Source organism: Phascolarctos cinereus, unplaced genomic scaffold (genome assembly GCF_003287225.1).
Source record: "Phascolarctos cinereus isolate Bilbo 61053 unplaced genomic scaffold, phaCin_HiC Scaffold_3;HRSCAF=262, whole genome shotgun sequence".
In the NCBI taxonomy this organism is placed as follows: domain Eukaryota; kingdom Metazoa; phylum Chordata; class Mammalia; order Diprotodontia; family Phascolarctidae; genus Phascolarctos; species Phascolarctos cinereus.
This window is the reverse complement of record NW_027555736.1, coordinates 36,788,282-36,794,520: the sequence shown is the minus strand read 5'-3', so window position 1 is coordinate 36,794,520 and position 6,239 is coordinate 36,788,282.

Genomic DNA, 6,239 nt, shown 5'->3' with positions numbered 1-6,239 from the left:
ACTCTCTTTTTAACAGTTTATCGTCTGTGTTGTGTGTGTGCCAGGATTCCTCTGCTGCCATGTGGATTAAGAGAAAAAAATGAGGAATGAATGCCCAGGAAGGTGGGGCTGGTTAGTGCTTTGGGTCTTTGTCATTGTTGCAATAAGACTAGCCAGTCACATAAAAGCCATTTAGCTCATAGGAGTAATTGGCTTCCTTACCAGCACCTTTTCTGACCAGGAAAGTTGGTAGTGATTGAAAAGCCAAAAGAAGCTAAGACCATGTTTCTAAACCTGAGCTTCATTCCTCTTTTCTTTTCTTTCTTTCTTTCTTTCTTTCTTTCTTTCTTTCTTTCTTTCTTTCTTTCTTTCTTTCTTTCTTTCTTTCTTTCTTTCTTTCTTTCTTTTTCTTTCTTCTTTCTTTCTTTCTTTCTTTCTTTCTTTCTTTCTTTCTCTTTCTTTCTTTCGGCAATTTTTACTGTTATTGTGAAAAGCATAATATCTTTAGTTGGAACTCCCAATGTGATGACTGTCCTTAAGAACAAACTCACTTATTGGGGTGATTTTGATAGCAATTTAAGTGCCTACAACCTTGTCCTGTACAGTTTGTTCTAGGTGACTTTTAAAAGGGAAATGACGTATCTTGTGCACAGTGTGCTTGATTTGCAGGACATCAGTCTTACCTTCACTTTGGGTAGTCACGTTTGTCCACACACATTCGTGCCATAGAAACCAGATCACACACGCCTCATAGCCCAGGCTTACAAGGTGAAAAGAAAAAAAACAACCATCACCCAAAGATAGTTAGGAAGAACATTTATGCATATGAATGTGGATGTGTTTTCGAAAGGAATGCATTCAAATTTATATCTTCTAACCGAGGCTTTGTTACAATATACATACAATAACAGCTTTCAATATAATAATTTCATTTAAATTTTTCCTTACGAGAGAAAATTCTAATTGGAAATTTATTTTGCAGAACCTACATGAACGTACCAACAACTGCTAACTAGGTTCTAGCCCATCTTAGTCATTATTTGAAATTTGGGGTTTTTTTAAGAAACAATATTTTTTCCATTGTTTATAAAGCAGATGCAAAAAGGTCAGGCAAAAAAAAAAGAAGTATCAGTGTTTTTCTTTACTATCACAGTGTACAGATTTTATTTAACAAAGTGCTACATATTTTATAGAATCCTGGTTATCTCAAGGGACATTTCTGTTCTTTGAAGTTATTACAGTTTTGTAATGTCTGTTAAGTATTAATGTTATATTCTGGCAGAACAATTCATGGGCCCATGAAGTTAGACTTAAATTTAGTTTTGGATGCAGCATAGGACAATAAATGGGGTTGTGCTATAGAAGTACTGAAGACAAAGGGCTGTAATTTTTTAAAATAATAATTTTTAGAGCATTTTCCCGTCCATTGCCAAAACTTGACTGACATTGAAGGTCGAAGCTGTTGAGTATTTCTAAGCAGACCAGTTTTGCACAGGTAACTGGAAACTGGAAAGATTTAACATTTTTACAGTCTAAAATAAAGCTTCTCTTTGTCATGTTCTAAGGTTGAAGCATTCTTTTAAAAAAAATTGATTTCTGTGTCCCATGAGCTTGTTCTTTCAAAAGAACAGTTTTTCCATCTGTTTGTACAGAGGGACACAAGTACTGTAATGTGAAGTGCCATGTGACTCAAGCTCCTTTATTAGCTCTGACTTATTTGTCTAATTTGACCTTAATTTTTTTTGGACATGACAAAATTACAAACTTTCAAAGAAGCCGTTTGTTATTATTAATAAAAACAGAGAAAATATGAAAAATGCAACCTTTCTTCCCAGCAGTTTTTTTAAGATCACAAAATATTTTCAGAAGCAGAATATTAGGCATACTGCATAAATGTCAGAGTTATGCTCAATAAACTAGTAGTAGAAAATTGGTTTGAAAATCATAGCATTCAGAAGATTTCAGTAAGAATATTTGTAAGGAACAACATGGTGTTGAAACATAAATGTTACCTTATTTGGAAACCCTTCTATTCCTTTCTCCTCATTCAAAATTACGTGTTTATTCTGTGTATGAAGTACTTAAAATACAGGGTGTCCCCAAAGTCGCATTGCAGTTTCAAGCTACTTAAGCTAAAAAGCCTTTCTGGGGCTTGGAGGATGACCCTGGTGTTGGATGCCAGTGTGGGCCTCATTGCCTGCAAAGGCTTTAAGGACTTCCCTGGGTTGGAGGAGGGGCCTGTCTGTGTACCTGCTTCTTAAAAGACCAGCCTATTCAAGTGACCCAGGGCAAGTCCCTCCTGAAGCTTAAAACTGAGCTTAGATGTCGATGTGAGACTGAGCAGAGAGGAGCATGCCTGGTGCCCCTTAACTCTAGTGAAAGAGAATGCAGTGTCTTGAATCAGCTTTCCTTCTAATTGATAAAGGAATTAGATTATTGCTAGAATTGAAGGTACAGTTGAACTTGAAAATGATTTCAGTTTGATACCTTCTTATCAAACAAATACCAGAGGTATGAGAACTAAATCCAGTTTTTCTGATAACTTTTCTGGAATACCTTCCAGCATGAGTTTTTGTTCCCCACCCACTGTGGTCTTTTAACATCAATATTTAAGTAAATTTTTTAAACTTTGAAATGCCTGAAAATAACATTTAACCAAATTGTGCCAGATCTCTTATTTACTATAGCCATATTTAATTTTTTTTTTCTTTATGCTAACTTTACTTTTGGAAATGAAAGCAACAAAAAGTTCAAATATTTCCCTTGACAGTTTCCCTAGGATCAAATAGAAAGCCTTGTTTAGAAGTATTCATTCATCAAACTTTTGTCCAACATCTACAGTGTCTCAGAGCTCTCTTCTAGGTTCTGGAAAAAATACGAAGTTCAGCTAAGGACATCTTTGCCTGTAAAGAATTTATATATTTTTTTCTAGGATTGGTTCCCTATTTTAAATTACTGATTTTTTTCCTCAAATGTATTTGAAGTTGAGTTTTTTTCTAAATAAGTAAAGCATTTTGGATAGGAAAAATGCCATATAATTTTAAAATGTCCTTTTGGAATTAAAGGAGGAGCTACAGCTGTCATTTATTTTGGTCAGATACTGACAGGGCAATCTGTCAGCTCTCCCTCTGGCCTCACTGTTATGAGAAATCAGAGAGAGAGTTTCTTAGAGAAGTGGCACGTTTCGTACTTACAGTAGAATTATGTCTGACAGGGTGGTACAGAGCCACCATGGGGCACTTGGCCCAGGGAGGCCCATAAGGAAAGTGTGGTTCATATTGCTTGAGTAAAGTATACACTGTCATCTCATGGTGATTTTAAGCTCCTTCTCCTACACCAGAGGTGTCACACTCATGGCTGGCCTCATGCTTCCAGCAAAACTCCCGTACAGCCTAACCAGATTAAAATGTCATGGGGAAATGTTTAACAAATGAAATAAAAATATGGTGTAACATAATGTTAATTTGTGGTTTTCTAAGTCAACATTTGGGCTGTAGGGATCTGTTTCTATTTGAGTTTGACACCACTGCTGTACATACACTACCTTTTAAAAGCCCATCCTAGTGACTGCCCTTGAAATGCCCATTTTAAAACTAAATTGTAGTATATTGTATAAAAAGAAAGTAACATTATACCTTACTTAGAGAAAATGTAAATAGAAAATGAAATAAAATAAACAGTTTGATTAAATTCTCGCTTAGATACCAGAAGTGTAGATTACGCTTTTAAATGGTAATACACTAAATGTATTTTGTACAGCATCTGGTTTAAAAGGTGCCTTATTAAGTTTACCATGAATTGCTTTGTTCTGTACACAGATTATGTCCAATGTATCATTTTTAAGTAAATAACCTTATTTTAGTACATATTAGTAATGTGTTTTGTGCTGCCGTGCTTTTCTTGTGTTGGGCCCCAAGGTTAGTTTTTTTTTTTTTCAGAAAAGTCTAGAGGGATTTCCCCATGAACGTGTTTGTTTCTGTACAATGCCTAGAAGCCCCTTTCCACCATTAGTAATCTAGTCAGGAGCACAGAGCAGAAGGTTGCTATTTCAGTTCTCCTTTATATAGAAAAGGAAATGTGTACAGTTAACTGTAATATGTCTCCTGAAGTCCTAAGGAGGCATCTGATTTTAGAGACCCTGATTCTCAGAAACACTGCCAGCAGAATACAGACTCTGGCCAGCTCTCCTGCCTAGAAAGGCCTTAAGCACTGGCTCTGTGTGGCCCTGGAAGTGAGTCACTTCTTTTCAATGTCTAAGACTAAGTTGCAGAGATGATTCTGGTCCTCACTGGTGGGGGGAATATGTTCATCCAGAAGTTGTTTATGTCAATGAAATCAGCACGAGTCCCAGTCCCTAGACCTGTTTCTAAAGGACCAGCCTGTCTAATCAGGTTTGGAGAGGCTCATCAGTAAGAAAGTTGACCACTAGATCATTTTTATTTTGGTCTCAGGAACTCTTGAAGACCATCTCTGAAGGTGTGAAAGGTCAGTGTTGTGCAAGGCTTCCGCCTGTGAAAATTTGGGTTACTGTAGTAATAATGGTCAGACGGATCAATATGGTCACGGATGACAAACTTCGGAGCTCTTCAACATGTTAACAGCACTCTTCCTTGCTCCCACCTTGTGTCTCTTTCCTCTCTTGCTAAAGGTAAAGGAAGTATGATAGTTAAAATGCAATTTGATTTCAAGTGATGATAATTTAGGAATACCTTTGTGTTTGAGCTTCACCTTATCCCATTCTTAGTTCATATTAGGTTTGTGAGCCCAAGGTATGTGTGGTAGCAGAGGAGGGAAAGATAGAGGGGAAAGGTTAAGGGAGAAAAGAGAAACAAGTATATTGTGGCAAAGTAATTTGTCATATCCATCTCATGGATTTAAAAATCAAGTTGAATTTTTTTTTCCTTTTGAAATGGGAAAGGCCTTGAATAATTCAGCCAGAAGATAGCAGTTTAACTTTTCTATGGATCAGTTTTATTTAGCTGTGTGGTGTGTCCCAAGAGGCTTTTGAAAACCTGAATAGGTGTCTTTGGTAAGTATTCAACAATATCTCTTCTAATATTATTGTGAATCTGTCTTCACTAAAGTTCCCCCTATGAGCCTCCTTTGTGTCCCAGAAGTTACCTTCCTTTCTTTAAGGTCATGACAGTAGACCACAAACCCTGCCCCTGAAATAGGAAGGCTTCAGAGATGGCCTGAACCAAAGATCATCCTGGGATAAGTGTAGAAAAAAGCAGAGAAGTTCTTTGCTGAGAGGCCGCACCAAGCCATGCATTTGGGGGCTAAAGCAACAAGTGAGAAACAGTCTAATAAGATATAAAGTAATTTCTATCTGCTTGGGGGAAGTAGGAATCCACGAAGTATAAGTAATAAGTCAATTACCTGAAATAATAAAATTACCGATCAAAACTTTGCCATAAAAACTGAAAATGCATAAGCTCACATTAATTTGGGCCAGCTTCCCTATTGAATATCACTAATAAGGATAGTTCAATCTGAGTCTTCCTGCCCTGTGTAGACTATTGGAATGGCCTCCTAACTGTCCTCCTTGCCTCTCTTCTGTGCCTGACCAGGAGAATCCCCCGCGTCCTCTACCCAGCTAACCATACTTGATCATGTTACCCCCCACTCAAGACACCCTGGTGTCTCCTCTGCAATTTAGGACTTCCTGACTCGGTTTCGGCCTGGCTCTTCAAGATCTTTGCTAGTTGCTTTCCATGACCTTTCCATTCTAGCCAGATTGGCTTACCTGAAGTTTCCAGGATAGGACTTTCCACCTCCTGTTCCCATGACTTTGCATAGACTGTCCCTGTGTGCACTCCTTCCTCAGTCTCCATCTTTTAAAGTATCTTGATTTCTTTCAACATTCGTTCTGCTGATGCCACCATCTGCAAGAAGCTTCTCCGTACGCTAAAGTTACATTATACATATTTTGTATTTGTTTCTCGGTGTACCTGTTTTCTCTCTTTCAAAAGAGTGTAAGCTCTGTGGGGGAAGGGATTATATCTTTTTTGCTCTCCCCAGCACTTAGCACAATGCCCAGTACATAGTTCATGCTTGGAAAATAGAACATTGTGGATAAAGGTCAACCCCATTTTCCTCACAAGATACCCACTTACTGAGTACAGCCGTGTCCTCTCAAACTAAAGACCAATTTAGCCAGTTGGTATATCGGTACCTGGTGTCATGATCAGATTTAACCCTGCTCAGACACAATAACAACTAACATTTATATAGTGCTTACTATACGCCGGCCGTCGTGC